Source organism: Equus caballus, chromosome 2 (genome assembly GCF_041296265.1).
Source record: "Equus caballus isolate H_3958 breed thoroughbred chromosome 2, TB-T2T, whole genome shotgun sequence".
In the NCBI taxonomy this organism is placed as follows: Eukaryota; Metazoa; Chordata; class Mammalia; order Perissodactyla; family Equidae; genus Equus; species Equus caballus.
Genome location: NC_091685.1, coordinates 113017449 through 113034763, shown reverse-complemented (window position 1 = coordinate 113034763; position 17315 = coordinate 113017449). Strand labels below are relative to the sequence as shown.

Sequence of the window (17315 nt, the reverse complement as noted above, 5' to 3'; positions counted from 1 at the left end):
ATAGAGACAGTGACATTCACACATATTAAATGAAATAAGGATAATTATTTAAATTTTTAAAAGTGAATCTTGCACCATTAATTGGCCTTAGGCAGTAACACCTTGTGGAGTCCCATAAATGCAGGTGAAGCTTGTTAAGTAATGGTGTCATTCCACACCTAGACAGAGAGCAATGATTTCGTTATGATTAATATTAAATGCAAAACTGGAAGACAAAAAACTTCCAAGTTACAACACAAACCAGAGGAACTGCAAACGAACCCTGAAAGAATTTCCAAAGAACCAGACCAAAAATAGAGAAAACCCTAGCCCCTCTGGGAGGTTCAAAACATTCACTAAGTCATCCTGTGCACCTCACCTCTAAATCCCACTAAAATGACAGAATAAAGAAAAAAGAAAACACGGTCCACCACCAACATACCGAATGTTTAAAGAAAATTCTAGAAGACAGAAATTAGACAGGGTTGAAATGACAGATAACTAATGCAGAAGAAATCTCAACCCATAACGGATACAGAGAGGAATGTTGCAAAGAACGTTCTTCCCAAGGAAACCCCAGAGAAACTTCACACTTGGAATCAACGGGGAGAAAAAGGCCCTCTGGGCCTGGGGCCAATCACCAGGGGAGCCAGAACTGGGGCTGCTCTGCTGGCCGTCCCCAAGAGAAACACCCAGAATTGCTGTCATTTACAGAGTTGAAGATTTGTTCTGGGACGGCTCCTACTTTGGCTGCTGAGGATAAAGAGAAGCAAAGCACAGCCTGAATTTATTGAACCTTCGTGGTGGGCAAGGGGAAGAAAGGATGGGGACAATAAGCTTCACCAGGAGGGAAACTCAGTAAAGCACAGAACACAGAACAAAGCCTTCTCTCCCTTGGCAGTAACATCACAGCATTACGTTAAGGAGGAGGACACAGAACTGGAGGAGGAGGAAGGCTGAGAGAGGAGAAGGGAGAGTGGAGGAAGGGAGTGTGTAATGAACATATATGGAGGGATACACAAGCAGAACCCCCACGAAAAATTGGAAAACTGTGCAACAAGCTTGATACAGTTATCATTTTGAGGCTGGGAGAGGGGTAGTCTATATTCAATATTGTTTTACTTTAGGGTTGCCTTTTTTTTTTTACAATAAACAGATTACTTTGTAATTTTAAAAACAATATATATTAGAAAATTCCATGGAAAAGACAGAAATGATGACTGTATTCTTCAAATACTATGCAAGGGAGGCTCGATTCAAAAGTTCAAAGCACTGGAGCAAATCTAACAATTAGCTACAGTTAATTAAAGAAGTTTCTATAATATGTAGAGCATTCTTGGAAGTTTTTGAATTTCATACCCCCAGAAACATAAAAAGTTATTTCTAATTAAGAACACTGAATTAACGTCTATACAAATGTTATTCCTAGTGCAACAAAAACAAACAAAAATATAACACTCAGCAAAAGAGACGTCTCTTTAAATTAACTCAGAAGTGGTACTTTCCAGGGTTTGGAAACCACTTGCTAAGGTTACCCAAAACAACAAAGGACTCATCTAACGAAGACTTCAGAATCCCATCGTAAATCTTAATGCTTATCTGATCAATATCCAAGAAAGTTAATTGAAATGTCTTTCTAGTATATTAGTCATTAATTTTGTGATGGCCTTCACAGCATCAAGAAAAGATAATAATTTTTAATTTTAAACCACAGTAACATTAACTTAAACTGCAATCATAAGACACAGCATGCCTATTTAGGGGCTCTGTAATAAAAGAAAATTTTAATATACCAGTTAAAACTTTAATTTAATAAAAGTAATGGCAGCATTACAGGCTCCAAGGATCATGTTCTATCTGCATGTCAAATATGTGATAAGAGGAAAGTTATTACAGGCATTCCTCCAATCTATTTATTTAATGGAGAGATCTAGATATCTTTCTACATATCATTCCTACCACAGCCCAAACCAAGCATCTCTTCCTTTTCATTTGCTACCACAATAGTCTTAAGAAGTATCCTCTTCCACTGCTTCCTTGCCAAGACTTCACTCATTTAGTCACAACAACTCTCCTTACAAACCTCAGATTGTCAGGACCTACCAAATTCCTAGTCTCTCCAGCTCTGTGGGGTGATTTTCCCCATTTGTAGGCTCATCCCAGGCCCAGTCTCCTGCTCTTTGACAAGAAGGATCTACAGAGTGTTGACCCAACACTCTGGGACTCAGCATCAAGCCCCTGTTGTCATTAGCCTGGCTGTGACCTTGTGCTCCAGCTTTGAGAACGGTTTTAATATTCTGATCCTGAAACCTACTTCTTATTACAGCTATCACTTCCAGTCACTTGGTTTGTATCTTGCTCCCCTGGACACGCTTACTCCCCAACAGACTCACTCGTTGTATTTACATTTCAGGGATTAGCTGCCTTTCTGGGACTCAGCCTGGCCTCGGGGCTGGGGTCCTGTTCATCGTTCCTGTCGCCAGGTCCTGGCGATGAACTTGCTGAAAACACTTTAGCTGAAAGAAAGTGTTCAATGTCACGTCTGTTCAAAAGCAAATATTCCTCAGCCATTGGTGTTCCTGGTATTGGTAATCGGGATACAACATAGAGCAAGCAATTTTACAACTGTTATTCATCTTTTGCATTACTGTCCATTGTTCTAATTTTTTTGTGTTTTTTAGTATTATTTCACTTTGCTTTATTTTATTTATGTGTCATTTTCAGCTAATTATTTCTACTGTAAACTGTTTGTAATATCAAAAAGTTGCAACAGTCTAAATGCCAAACAATGTAAGTTGAAAAAAATTAAAGGTCTAACAATTCGTTTTAAAAGATTTATCAAATGTCATCTTTATAGAAAAACACTATATATATACACACACACACCCACACAACACAAAAGTGTTGATATAGCTTGTTTCTAAGTAGAGGGAATTGCAAGTATTTTGCATAGTTGTCTTCGGCTAGTCTATGTTACAATTTTTCTAGAATTAACATGCATTACTACTTGTGCAGTAAAAGAGAACAATAAACAATAAATAAAGCGTGTTTCCTGATACCAGGAAGAGGTATGGTATGGCACCTAAGAGCACAGGCTTTGGGACCCCCAGGGACCACGTATCACTCACAGCATAACACATACTCATTAAAGTTGCTCAGTATTTTACAGACAATGAATAGTAAAAGAATACAAAACTGCTTGTGTCTACAGAAGAAAAGCAATTAGTAGTAGAAAGTTTACTGATATTTTCCTTTATTCATGTACAGCTGGGAGGCTATGACAATAATCTAGGTCATAGAGAGTGGTGACTTGGGAGGATTATAGTAGGAGTAGTGGAGGTGGTGAGCAGGAAGCAGATGCTGAACATGCTTTGAAGGGAAAGCAGATGCCATTTCCTGACGGGCTGTATATGGAGCTGGAAGAAGGAGAAGTCCAAGGATGAGTCCAAGGTGATGAAGTTTTCTCTCAGGCATTCACAGATGTCAGTGTACTAAATAATAATTCTTCTTAAGGATTCAAAATAAAACACCAACTACAAATTTGTGCTTTGAATCTGGATCTTCTCTGTGTGTATAAATATATTTGCACATGGTCCTTCACTCAGGTACCCAAGAATATCCATCAATTCAACCATTTTTTTTACAGTTAATTACTATTCTTTAATAAATCTGCGAAGTAAGAGTCATTCATATTCCCCAACCAAAAAAAAAGTTATTTTAAATCATAAACTACTTGCAAACATTTCCTTCAGACAGCCAATGCATTGTTAAGAAAGTAGAACTCTGATCTGTTTCTTTGAATGAAGCTGAAAAAAACAGTAGTGGCGTAGATTTTATTAGATTCATCATTTTGGTAACATCACATATTATGGAATTCAAATTTACACACACAAGAGCTCTTCTGAATATTCTGACTGTCAGGGTTTTCAAAACAAACTTATGTAAGAAAGAGAAATAAAACTGTAAAAAAAAAAAAAAGCAAGAATCTGACTGTGACGATTCAACAGGAAAGTCAGAGGTAGTGTCATGGGGTACGGCCACTACAGAGCATTCTCTTGGGGCTCCACCAAAATTCTTATGCACCAAAATAATCATTTCTAAATTCATAAAATATAGCAGGGTAGCCATATGAATATAGTTGTATTCATCTGTCATGAATTTGGAATGGTTAACTTTATGTAAAAATTGTCTTAAAAGAAATAGTATCAATATCTCATCCCACACTAGTAACCTCTTCTTAGCCTACCAGGGTATCTTAGTACACTAGTTGGGAAGTTGCATCATGGGAATCAGTCCCTAGGCAATGGAATCCCAGGCCCTGGGCCAGAGCAAGAACCCAGGCCTAGGCAGGAACACGAGGACGCAGCCAGGACAGTGGGCTTTAGAACCAGACTAGGAACTGATACTACTCTGTCACCTTCTGTCTATGTGGGTGTCTTCCTTACCCCTATGGGCCCCAATTTCCTCATCCATAAAGCAGAAAAAATAATAGACTTATTTATACCTTAGACTTCACTGTTAATTTCTGATAAGTGGCTAAGAGCACTTAGAAAAAATAACAATAGCTTACATTTATATAGCACTTTGCAGTTTTCTAATGCTTTTCATGTACTTTATTTCATCAGATCATCAGAGTAACCTTGTAAGGTAGGATGGAAATGTCAAGTACATTGCACAGATAGCCTTTGCTTTGGAGTCAGACTTGAATTTGGATCCCAGTATACAACTTATTAGCTAGATATCCTTAGGAAAGGTTATCTTAATGTAGTCTCATCTATAAAATGGGATTAGTAGTAAGTGTCTACCTCAAAGAGCTGTTTTGAGGATTAAGTACTAAAGAATACAGCAAGTATGCCTGGTAGACAGCAGGCACATAGGAAATGGTTAGCATCAGGGTCCACCTCCAACAAGAACTCCTCCAACCTTGACATATGGGAAACGTGAGGCTCAGAGGTGATAAATAAAGTGTAAAGATCACATAGTAAATCCCAGAGACAGGCGAGAACTAAAAGAAGAGGCATGGCAGGGTCAAGGAAGAAGTAGAATTAGTTAATCTATGCAGCTACAGTTTCAACTTTCCTGGATAAAATATTTTCCAAATGAGCCTGAAATAACCAAATGTATTGGGTTAGTATATTTAAGGCTCAAGGGAATTTGGCCTCATATAGTTTTTTACTCTTTCTGTTTACTTTTCAATGACTCACAAAATAATTTTCTCTTTTTGATCAGGCACCGGGCTTTGAACTTATTATTTACTTTGTTGCCTCAATTTCATGTACAGGAGAAACTTATATTCATTGACTATCGACATCTGATATTACTATATTCCTGGAGTAGCTACGTAGATGTAGTATACAATAGGAAGAACACAATTAGCAGTCAAAAGACAGCTCTTCTGGCTTTGGCTTTCCCACTCTTGGGCACTGTCACCTCTGGGGAGTCTCACTGTCTCTAGAACTATTTTTTTCATCTGTAAAATAGGAGAGTTGGGCTTTATTATCTAATCCCTTCCAAAGCTAGACCCAATCACAAGTGATACACTCATCTTCACGAGCCTTGTCAATGAGCCTAAAGGGAAAAGTAGGATACAGGCTAATTCAATCATTGCTCTCCCCCTCAGACCCCACCCTACTAAAAGGAAAGTTGGTATGGAATTAAGAAAAACTTTTAACTAGGATGTCAATGGAAAGCCAGAATATACAACCTTGTAAGGGTTGGGGGTTGGGGCCTTCTCTGAAATTACACAGACTAATGTAAGCTGTCATTTGATAAGATTCTATCAATGTGATTCCTTCTGCATTGTGACAATAGTTAGGACCAAATGAACTCACGATGTTTTTCAGTCTAATTCTTTCTGATTCTATCATTATCTCAAAACATTTACTCCTGCACATTGAGGAGACATTTATCTACTGTTTTAAATTCCCCATCTCCCTTCGACATCCAGCATTACTCACAAACCTCAACTTTCTCTGACAATTTGCCCACCGTCCCTCCTCAAGTACCATGCCTCACTAGGATAGATTTCATAAACTCCTGCATTTGAGGTTTAGTTCTGTTACTTCAAAACAGCAAAAGTAACTGTCTCCTGTTTTTCAGGGAAATACTAATCCCCACTGTGTGTAAATAACTATAACTCCAGAAGGGGTCATGGGCGATTTGGTATTTCAGCTGTGTCTGTGTGTTACTTAACCTGGTTTTTGTTTACTTGTTGGCAGGCTGTTGTCCACATGTGGACAATAAGAGAAACCATGATTGTGAAATTGGCAAAGACACAATTCATTGTACCGAAAAGGTAGTAAGTTGTGAAAATCCAGACTATCCAGCTAAAATGACTAATGAATACTCATCACAAAAAGAAATCATCTTCAAAATAATTCTTGGGCTTACAGATTTAAACAATCTCTACTAGTGTGGGGGCAAAAAGTCTGAACTCCTACTCAATAATCAATAGAAGTAGATGATTGATGAATGTTGAGGAGAAAAGAAAAGAAAAGAAAATAGTAAGATTTTCATATTGGATATCTTCTCACTTAACTCTTCTTTACTAAAACTCAGTCTAAACCTGTATATCAATATCATTTCTAAAGAGCTCAATATACAAAGCTGATAAACATCAGGGAAAATATCATTGCCACAGTAAAATTCACAAAATATACCTATTAATATTAATCTAACAATAAACCAAAAACCTCCACAATGAAACATGACTAACAGATCATAGCATTCCAATTTCTTCACTCCATTCTCAGTGGGAGGAATGGACCAAGCTGCCATGTGGCTCAGAGTGCTGCCTGTGGAGGGCGTGTTCTGGGAACAGGTCTGACAAGGTGACTTGCACTGACCCGTGAAATGTGATTAGAAGCAAAGTGGACCACATCCAAGTGAAAGCTTTCAGTCATCACAGGTCTGGGCCACTGCTCTTTCCTCTCTGCCAGGAAAAGGCATGTCCCTCGTAAGGCCTGGTCCTTCAGACACCATGTGGAAGTGAGCTGTGGAAAGAGTCGCAGTCTCCAGCAGCACGTATTTGTGTGAACGAGAAATAAACCTTCGTTGCTAACAACCACTAAGAGTTTAGGGTTATTTGTCAGAGCAGTCCTCTTTGCAAAAGTTAACTGATACAGTAACTTATGAAAAATAATCTTTTTTAAAATTGCTTTCTTTGAGAGTAAGAATAAAACATCTCAAAATCAGGGAAAATAATGTAAGGTAGAAAAATGGCAGATGTATTTAAAATAATGAATAGTGCAGGATGAGCTAATTTCATGTATAGAGTGCATTAATCAGGTCCTACAAGAAAAATGAAGTTTCAGACAAATGCCAATAAAACTGTCCCTTTTCTAATCACAGCTCATCATCAGCCACACGGCAAGGAAACAGTTTAATATGATTCCTAAGAATGAAATACTACATTAAACAAAAAATGAAGTCTATAAATAAAGACTATCAATTACAAATCACTAACATACATACGTATCTTTCTCTGAGGAGATCGAGCAAAGACAATCATATCTAAAGCATTTTATGAAACAAATCTGACACCATGGAGAAAAGAGTCCACAGAAAAGTTGAGAAGAATAAAAAGGAAAGATGCTACATAGAAAGGAAGTGATGTGATCCTGGGAAGCAGTGGCTCTTGATGGAAAAAATAAACAAAAACAAAAATCATACTTAACCTTTTTGATTTAAAGATATCAATATTGACAGACCAAGAAATTTTAGTAGCTTTTTTATACACAAGTGATTAGAGGGCAGATTGTGTCCCCATAGCGTATCTCCTCTATTTTACATCAGACGCTCTTTGAACTGACCTCCACTTATTATTCCCAGACCTACCTGCCACTCTGCACACCCTAAACTCTGCTGAACGATGCCTAAGGCAGAGTCTTCCCAGTGAGGAGCCTGCACACCTCTGTCCTCACCACTTGACTTGCATGCTTGTGCCCCAAGAGTCAGTTGTGTTTGTTCCTGCATGTTTATGCCACTAGTACAAGTTATCGTAATTATGTAACTTCACTAAGTATTCCATAAACCAAAGATATATGAGTAAGAAAAATTTAATTGTTTCTAAGAAAATCAAAGAGAAGTCTGTAAAAAAAAACTGTCAAGTTACACAAGACAAAGTAATTATAAAAGATGTGGGAAATCATAAATCTGGAAGGATTCTGCACTCGGCTTGCTTTGCAAGAGTCTCTACTTTAAAAATAGCAAAATTGGATACTATATGGAGTGGTTATGAAAACATATGGTAGCAAACTCTAGTGAGAGAACCTAAACTCAGAACCAAGAAGGCTTTGGCCATAGATCAAAAAGTTGGTGACTAAATGTATATTTGATAAAACAAGTTAAAATAAAATGGTTGAAGCATCAATTCTATGCTCTCCTACTAGGACAAACTTTTTCTATTAACTGCTAAGTCTGGTCCATATCATATCAGGAAAGAGTTTCAACCAAATTATTATATGAGCAAGTCTGAGCAATAAGTCCCCACACATTTCCCTAACCATCTATGATGCCCCCGTCAGAGTGTTCACCATCCGATCTGTATTCATTTAGCTGAATCCCCAACTGGGCTGTACCTTCCATAGGGGAAGGGAGTACATCCCCAAATTATATATAAATTATCATTCCTAAAATACTTATTATTCTGACTTGCATAAGAATTACCTAAACACAGGTCTCTCTTTTCCCATCCCCCTGTTTCCCCAAAGATTGTGATCTCCCTGAGGGCAGGCACTACATCATATTCATCTTTGTCTAAATCTCAACACCTGGATCTGAACTGAACACACATCGCTCATTGAAAGTTATCAACAAAGGATCTGCTGAATTGGATTAATAAAACAGCAAAGGAAAGAGTGTCATTCAGGAAAGTGGAACTCGCTCCAAAAAGGGTTGCAGAATCAATTTCCCAGTGCCAGCAAATTCTTAAGAAATCAAAAGTTAGTCAATAGTTGGAAGTATTCTAACCCACTGGAAATCTGAGAACAGGGAAGACAAGCAGATGTGGACCAGCATGAGGCCAAGCATACCTCACTTGATATTGTTGTTGTTGTTAGTGCTGTGGAATCGATCTGACTCTTAGCGCCCCTGTGTACAGCAGAGCGGAACCCTGCCCGGTCTTTTTGCACCATCCTCTCACCTTCTGGTCTTCTGTCAGACAATGCTCCACTGCTCTTCACAGGGTTGTCATGGCCAACTTTTTCAGAAGTGGGTGGCCAGGTCCTTCTTCCTAGTCTGTCTAGTCTTGAAGCTCTGCTGAAACCTGTCCACCATGGGTGACCCTGCTGGTATTTGAAAGACTGGTGGCATAGCTTTCAGCATCACAGAAACACACAGCTGCCACAGTATGACAACCGACAGACGGGTGGTGTGGGTTCCTGACCAGGAAAGGAACTCAAGCCAGGGTGGTGAGAATGCTGAATCTTAACCGGCAGAACCCCAGGGCTGGCTTCACCTGATATACTGAAAGTTAATTGAAAACCTATGAGAAAAACTGAATATTCATTCAACCCACTTACTGCAGCACATGATGTGCACAGCACTGCAGAATACCCACATTCACAAGAATACTCACATGGTCCTGCAGGATTTTACATGCTCTCAGTGGAAATAGAACAAATTGGTTAAATGACAATAAAGAGCAAAAGGGCCAAGATAGTTGCACCGAGAGTATCAGCTGTAGAATTTTTGGAGGCATTTTCACAACAGCATTTGAAATTCACTCTGAACCTTGTAAACTGGATACGTTTTGGACAAGAGAAGATCAGGAGGGAATGGGTTCATTAAAGTAGAGAAAACAACTCAGCAGGATCAGGGCACTGCAAGGGACAGATCTGTGCCATGGAAGGAGGCAAAACCAGCTGAAACGTTGGCAATCAACAGGAACATTGTGGAAAATCAGACTGAAAAAGCAGCTCCAACATGTGGAGGGACTGAAAAGTCAGGCGGAGATTAAACGTGCCCTGTGGACTGCCGCATTTGAGGAAGATTATAACCACATCAGGCCGATGTGACAGGAAAAAAGATGGAAAGCAGAAACCAATAAGAAATGCTGTTCATTTGATGAATGTGACAGTTAATTTTGTGTCAACTTGATTGGACCACAGGGTGCAGATACGTGGTCAAACACCACTCTGGGTGTTCTGGGAGGGTGTTTTGGGATGAGATTTCCATACGAATCGGTAGACTGAGGAAAGCAGATTGCTCTCCACAGTGTGGGTGGGCCTCATCCAGTTGGGTGAAGGCCTGAACAGAACAAAAGGCTGACCCTCCCCCAAGTAAGAGAGAATCCCTCCTGCCTGACGGCTTTCAAACCGGGATACTGGGTTTTTTCTGCCTCTGGACTCAGCTCAAACATCCATCGGCTCTTCCCATGTGTCAGGCCTGAGGGCCTTTACACTCGAACCACACCATCAGCTCTCCCGGGTCTCTAGCTTGCTGATGCATCCTGCACATCTGGGGCCTTGTCAGCATCCACAATCACATGAGCCAACTCCTTATAATAAATCTCTTTCTGTGCACACACACACACACACACACACACCTTATTGGTTCTGTTTCTTTGGACAATCCTGATAATACAATCAAACTTGAAATTTAAGAGGTTAGTTATATTGCTACGATAGAATCTATCTGAAAAAAAACTAAGTGCATTTGAAATAACTTCTGGTGGAAGAAAACATATTAACCTATGGGGCTGGCCCCGTGGCCGAGTGGTTAAGTTCGCGCGCTCTGCTGCAGGCAGCCCAGTGTTTCGTTGGTTCGAATCCTGGGCGCGGACATGGCACTGCTCATCAGACCACGCTGAGGCAGCGTCCCACATGCCACAACTAGAAGAACCCACAACGAAGAATATACAGCTATGTACTGGGGGGCTTTGGGGAGAAAAAGGAAATAATAAAATCTTTAAAAAAAAAAAACATATTAACCTAGGCAAAAATGTAACATCAAATAACCTATAGATAATTTCAGAGGAATAATCCTTCACTATCAATAATTTTTAATTCTGCATTAGTTTTCATTTTAACTAAGATGGAAATACTTCTAAGAGACATAAGTAAATCATTTGAAAAAGAAAATTTTGTGCACTTATGTGCCAAGAGCTATACCAGGACTAAGTATAACATAGTGAAATAAAATAGATACAGTACCTACCCTCCAAGAAGTCACAGACTAGGAGTGGAGACGCCATTAATCAACCACTAAAGAAATGAAAAATAACTTGATGACTGCAAGGGCAGAGAGGAGCATGGTGCTAGTGGAGTATATAACAGACAGAGCTGACCTGGTCTAGGGTTCAAGGACGGCTTCCTGGTAATGTGACAACTGAGCTCAGACTGGAAGGACATGAATAGGAGGAACCTAGCAAAGGGAAAATGGTGTGTGTACATACACATGTGCCTGCACATGCATGCATATTTGATAAGAGTAGTTCAAACAGAAGGAACGCACACATATAATAAAGAGTATAAGCTGTAAAAAAGAATGAAAAAGAGTGGCTAAGACGGAAGGTGGTTTCAGAGAAGTCAAAGGAAGAGAGAGTTTCAAGATGGGGATATTTGTCAACACCTCATGTTACTGAGAAGATGTAGTAAAAGGAGGTCCAAAAAGCCTCAAGTGCGTTAGTAACATGGAGGGCAGTGGTGACCTGAGAAAACCACTAGAAGGCTGGAGGGAGGCAGAAGCCAGGTTAGTGTAGGCTGCAGAGTAGGCTGGAGGTGAGAAGAATGGAGCCCGAGCATATAGACGATTCAAGGAAGGAGAAAGGATCCCTGCTGGAGGGGAATATCGGATCAATGGGGAAAGATTTAGAAAAGAAAGAGAAGTTTGGTTAAAATCAATGAGAAGAATCCTGTTGAGAGTGAGAGAGTAAATATCAAATGCAGAGAAAGGATAATCTAAAACTAAGTGTTCATCAGAAGAGAGCACAGGCAGAAGGCTGACTTGTAAGAAAGAGGAAGGGACACTTCTCCAGGCTGGGAGAAAGGAGAGAGAACGACTGCTGTCATAAGCAGGTGTACATGTTTGATGTCAGAAGTTGAGGAATACGTGTTACTTATATCGCCTTTCTTAACATGCACAAAAATAAGGAGGAAATTTACCTTCTTCTAACATCATCTTAATTTTCCTGTCTCATCGAACATTAAAACAGTCTACTTATAATCTTTTACAGAAACATACCCTTAACCACTGAACCCCTAGATAAAGTGTCTTCAATCCCCAATGACCTCTATCTGTGATTTCTCCTGTCCCACAGGGAGCTATTTCACTAGCTTTGGCATTAGATCAGTTGTAAAACTCACCATGATTCACTCTTCAAAAATGTATTAAACCATATATTCATCACTGTTCTAAAATGTACCTGTATTCCTCTGAGCCTTCTAGATAAAAACCGACTACTGTGCTCATCATCCTTCTCTCTCTGGAAGAATCTGGACATCAAAACTGCATGTGAGACTGCCTGGGGCGAAAAGCTCTGTCTACCACTTCCAGGCTCTGTAAACTTGAGCTCAGTTTTCTCGTCTGCAAAATGGGGAAAATACTCCTACTTTGGGGGGAACTACTAGAATTAAGTGAGATAATACTGATGCAAAAAGTTGATAAATTTTTATAATGGGCCAAAGGGAAACAGTTTGAAATCTCATTTGATAAGCATGGATAATCAGTTTTTATTTGTTTCGTTTTGTGTTTACTTATTGACTGCCTTTATAAAAGTAAAATTTATCATGAGGTTTCCCTGTTGGTTTTAGATGATGCCAGCAGAGTTAAAAATCACGTGTTATTCAATAGTAAGGTGCAAAGTATTGCAAGGGATTATTATATATCCCTTCGTGTACAACATGCCATTGGTCCTACTATGAATTGAAACATAGCAGAATAAATTGACAGAGTGCCATATAATACAAGCATATAAATGCTTGATAAGCATTTTAAATTTGATAAAGCAAAAAACAAGCTACATATGAGCATGCTACATGTCAAAATCTAGAAATGGGCATGGAACTAAGTCACACAGTGAAAATCGAAAGCCTAGCGGGATTCACACGCTAGTGCTCAGAGCAGAGAAGGGTTAACAGGCAGCAAGAATGACCACGCCCCCTCTTGTTCCTGTCCCCGGTCTGAAAAACTAATAGAACAGACAGATGTGTAAACCACCATACAACATACACAACCGTATCTCAAAGGACTTAATTAACCACAGGAAAGGAAACCAGGAAATGTTGTTTTAATCTCCACCCACTGAGGTGATTAAATAAAATGTTCATTAAATACCAACTTAAGAAATCATAGACACATTAGTCAATTGATTACTCATTTACTTAAGCATAATAAAAAGACACTGTGTATAGTTTTGACGTAAGTCAGCCATGATAATGATATATATAATTACTTTCCAGACTCTCGTCAAACACAGCTCCAAGTAGAAGGAAAGGCCACACTCAAACCTCAGGACTTGCTACCCGGGACTCTGTAGCTTCTCAATGCAATAAAGCATCAGAGATGCAGCCCACAACTCAGTTTCTCCCTTTTTCCTTTCCCCAAGCTGTCATGTTTTAATTATGTGAGATTTCCAAGGAGGACTAAGAAATAGTTAAGAATGACTAGGTTAGGTTCTCAGATAACATTTTTCCTAAGGTTGTGAGCCAGTTTTCTCAAAATTCTCAAAATTTAATATACTTAGATGAATACAGTGTAACTTTGTTGTGCAGGTTACACTAATTGAAAGATATAAATTATAAGAAATTTCATACCTCCTTTTGAATAGTATTTTACTAATTCAACGGTGGAATGTAGAGCTTCACATTTTACTTGGTTTTGCTCAGTAGGGGCTGAACCTTTTATGAGAATCTGCTCATGCACTGGATGGAGTACAGATTTCTTTGAATAGAAATTTCCTTAGAAAACTCAACTTCCACTGATAAAGAACTAAATATAGCTAATTCTAGCGTTCTGTGCTATAGGTACTAAGTAAATTGACTTCACTTTTCAGTTTGTTTATTGACTATTTTAATACCAATCATTAAAAAATAATCTAAAACTCATCATAAAATGTACGTTCAATTTTGAAAAACAAAATCAAAGCCATTTCCTTCTTTACGTTCACAGAAAAAAATCTTGCCTAGCAACAAGTGGTGTGTGTGTTCAATTTCAGGTGTCTAGATTTTAGCTTTAACACTTGAAATATATATATATATGTATATATATTTGTTAGTTTAATTTCCTCCTCTGATAAATGAGGTAATCATGTTGTTTGCTTTACTGCATCTATAACAAATGCTGCTTCTTCTCATTATATTTTTTAACAACTAAAAGATTTTAAACTTTCTTCTTTTTAATTTCTACCATATCTCTTCTTAAACCCTGTAATGATGTAGTCCACTGCCAGTGTATTTAATGCAACGTAGATGAATTCTTAAATACTCATCTTTCATTAATACATTTGTTAAGTGTGAGTTGAAAGTACCCCATCACTTCACAGCACATACCTCCTTTCTTATGGACCTTTGTTTGCCATTTCAGTATTCAGTATCCCAGGTTTCTGAATTAGTCCAGACGGAACTGTCTGGTTGTTAATCAACAGAGTATCTGAGTGTAAGGCTCTGAGTGTCTGTGGTCATATTTGTAAAGACTTTCGACATAATGATGAGGAGCTGTTGGCAGCATAGTTGTCTAGCTAAGAGATAAAAATCCTTACACAGTAGACTGAAATGTGTACACACACTGGTACACACTCAGGACTCAAAGTAAAACTGTGACACTCTGCCTGACCCAAGACTCCCAAGCATGTAAACTCAGGCCAGAGTTCAAGTGGGAGCATTTGCTCTCTGTTATTGCAAAGGAAACAGACATAGCTTTTTCCAAACTGACAAGGCACATTCACTAGGTGCACCACATCAGCAAGGAGGCCACAGAGTGAGCTAAGGAGGCCAGGTCAACAAGCATGCATGAGCCCCCGCTACATGCACCCGTGCTGGGCTGGCAGCAGGACAACAAACACAACTGACCCAGATGGTTCCTGAGGAGCTCGGTCCAGTGACTGAAACACATATGTAAATAAACCATTTCTCTCAGTGAAACCATGCATCTATCAGGTAGCTTGGGTTTCTCTTCTAGAGGTACTGGGAATATTTTAAATTAAATATTTTTTTAAGTTTTGAATTTTAAAGGTTTTAAATTAAATGCAAAATAGAACTTAATTTTAAAATAATGACAAGAATAAATTTAAATTAAATATTAAATCTAAGACTCGGCACTTGTCTCCCAGAAGAAGCATTTCACAGAATTTCTATTTTCAATTCCACTTCATACTTTCCCTATCACCAATCCTGTTGCCAAAAGCCCCAAATCAATTAGGAAACAAACATTCTTCGGCCCTCTATAGCTTCCTTTTGGTTAAATGCCACAGAGCTGGGCTTTGCTGGGTTATGAAATTATGAAAGCATAGGATTTAAATGATTTCTAGGGACACTACCTACTTGTATCCAGCATTCCCCATTCTAGAAGGTATCTGCGAGCACGCAGAACATCGATGCATTCTCCAAGAAACAATCAGCCTGCAGAAAACTGGCTTCTTTAAAAAAGCTGAAAAGTAACTTGGCATAAATACTGATAACGATCTTAACCCTCTGTCTCAGGTTGCCAGACCACCGGATCTAATAAAGGTCTCTGCAGAGCACGGTAAGACACCTTCCCCACAGCACACTGCTGGTGTCTATCAAGCCCTAGCTGTCTTTCCAAAGAGAAGACAGGCCACACAGCCACAGCCAGGACCATGTCACAGTAAACAGCACTCAGAGACCTAAGCAGGCTTCCCTGTGCATCCGACAACCGAGGAGCTCAGGAGCAGGGAGCCAGGCTGCCGCCACCCCGGTCAGCAGCAGGCCTGCAGGATTCGGTCATTCTGTACAGCAGCTCGTCCCTTAAGGGGTGAATATTTACTGAGACGTCTTCTATGTGCTTAGAATTACACTAGCAACCTTGAAAGGAACTTAGAAGAAATAAAACAGATTTTGCCTTGTTTTATATAGAGACAAAACTGTAAAACCAAAACTACAAACTTGGCAGGGGTAGAGATAATGAGAACACTTGCTCACAGATACTGGCACATATAGGGGTCAGGTGTTTTGCATATATTATCTCATTTAATTTAATCCTCACAAAAACCCAATGAGGTAGGTATTATTACCATTAATTTACAAAGAGGAACAGAGTTTTAAAGATTGTTTTTACCGCTATGAAGACAAGAACTAGTTTATCTTTTTAACTATAACGTTTCCAGGGTTCAGGACAGGCCCTGGCATGGCAGATGTTGGGAGCTGTTGGGTGAATGAATGAGTTGAGTAAACTGCTCAGCCAGCGAGGATCAGAGCCAGGAACCTACCAATTAAAATTGCCTTTCTTAATCGTATCCAAACTGGGCTGGGTTCTGTGTTCCTTCTGATTCTACACCAAGTGCCTGTATTGTCTACTGACTCTAACCATACCCCTCCTCTACAAAGAAAATTTTCCCCATCGACCATTGCAGTAGCAAACCTTGAAGATGGCACCCAACGATGCCCCATCTCCTGGTATTCACACCCTGGTGCAGCCCCCTCCTGCATGTACCAGGGTGGGTCTATGTCTGTGTCTGTGTGACTAACAGCATCCTAGAAAAGTGATGGTATGGTATGTCACTTCCAAAATTAGATTATAAAAGATTGCTGCTCTCTCTCTCTCTCATATCACTCTCCCTGGAAGAAGCAAGCTGCCACGTCACGAGCAGCCCTAGGCCCAAGTGATTAAGAACAGAAGCCTCCTGCTACAGCCATGTGAGTGAGCTTGTAAGTGGAATCTCCAGCCATAATCAGGTCTCCAGAGACTTGGGCCAGCCCCAGCTGACTGCTTGACCACAACCTCGTGAGTCCCTGGGCCGAAACTCCAGAACCCCCCAGCTAAGTTGCTCCCGAATGCCTGACCCTCAGAAAATGTATGAAGTAACAAATGTGTGTTGTTTTAAGCTGTCAAAATTGGCGGAAATTTGTTACACAGCAATAGATAACTAATGCAATCACAAATACATACAGAGAAGATAGGCTAGAGGAAAATCATTCTGAAAAACAGCTCCAAGCCAAGCTGTAATAAAAGTGATTCATAGAACCTCATATTAGTCAAAGGACAACAACACATTCTATTTCACTACTGGGCGGGACATGGACACTGGGGAGCAGGGTGGTCTTCAACGGAGGTAGCAGAGGAAAGCACCTGCATGGTTTCTGGATTGAGAGGCACAAAAGTTCACCTACTCGCCCAACCTGACATGCTCTGATTCTGAAATTTTACTACTATTAATTTCA

The 17315-nt window shown here is 39.5% G+C and overlaps 1 protein-coding gene across 7 annotated transcripts in view; it reads right to left on the bottom strand.

Moving 5' to 3' along the window:
* The window catches only part of PRDM5 (PR/SET domain 5), a 186330-nt gene that overhangs the window by 99570 nt on the left and 69445 nt on the right, over positions 1-17315 (bottom strand). The gene's annotated exons all lie outside the window — the stretch shown is intronic.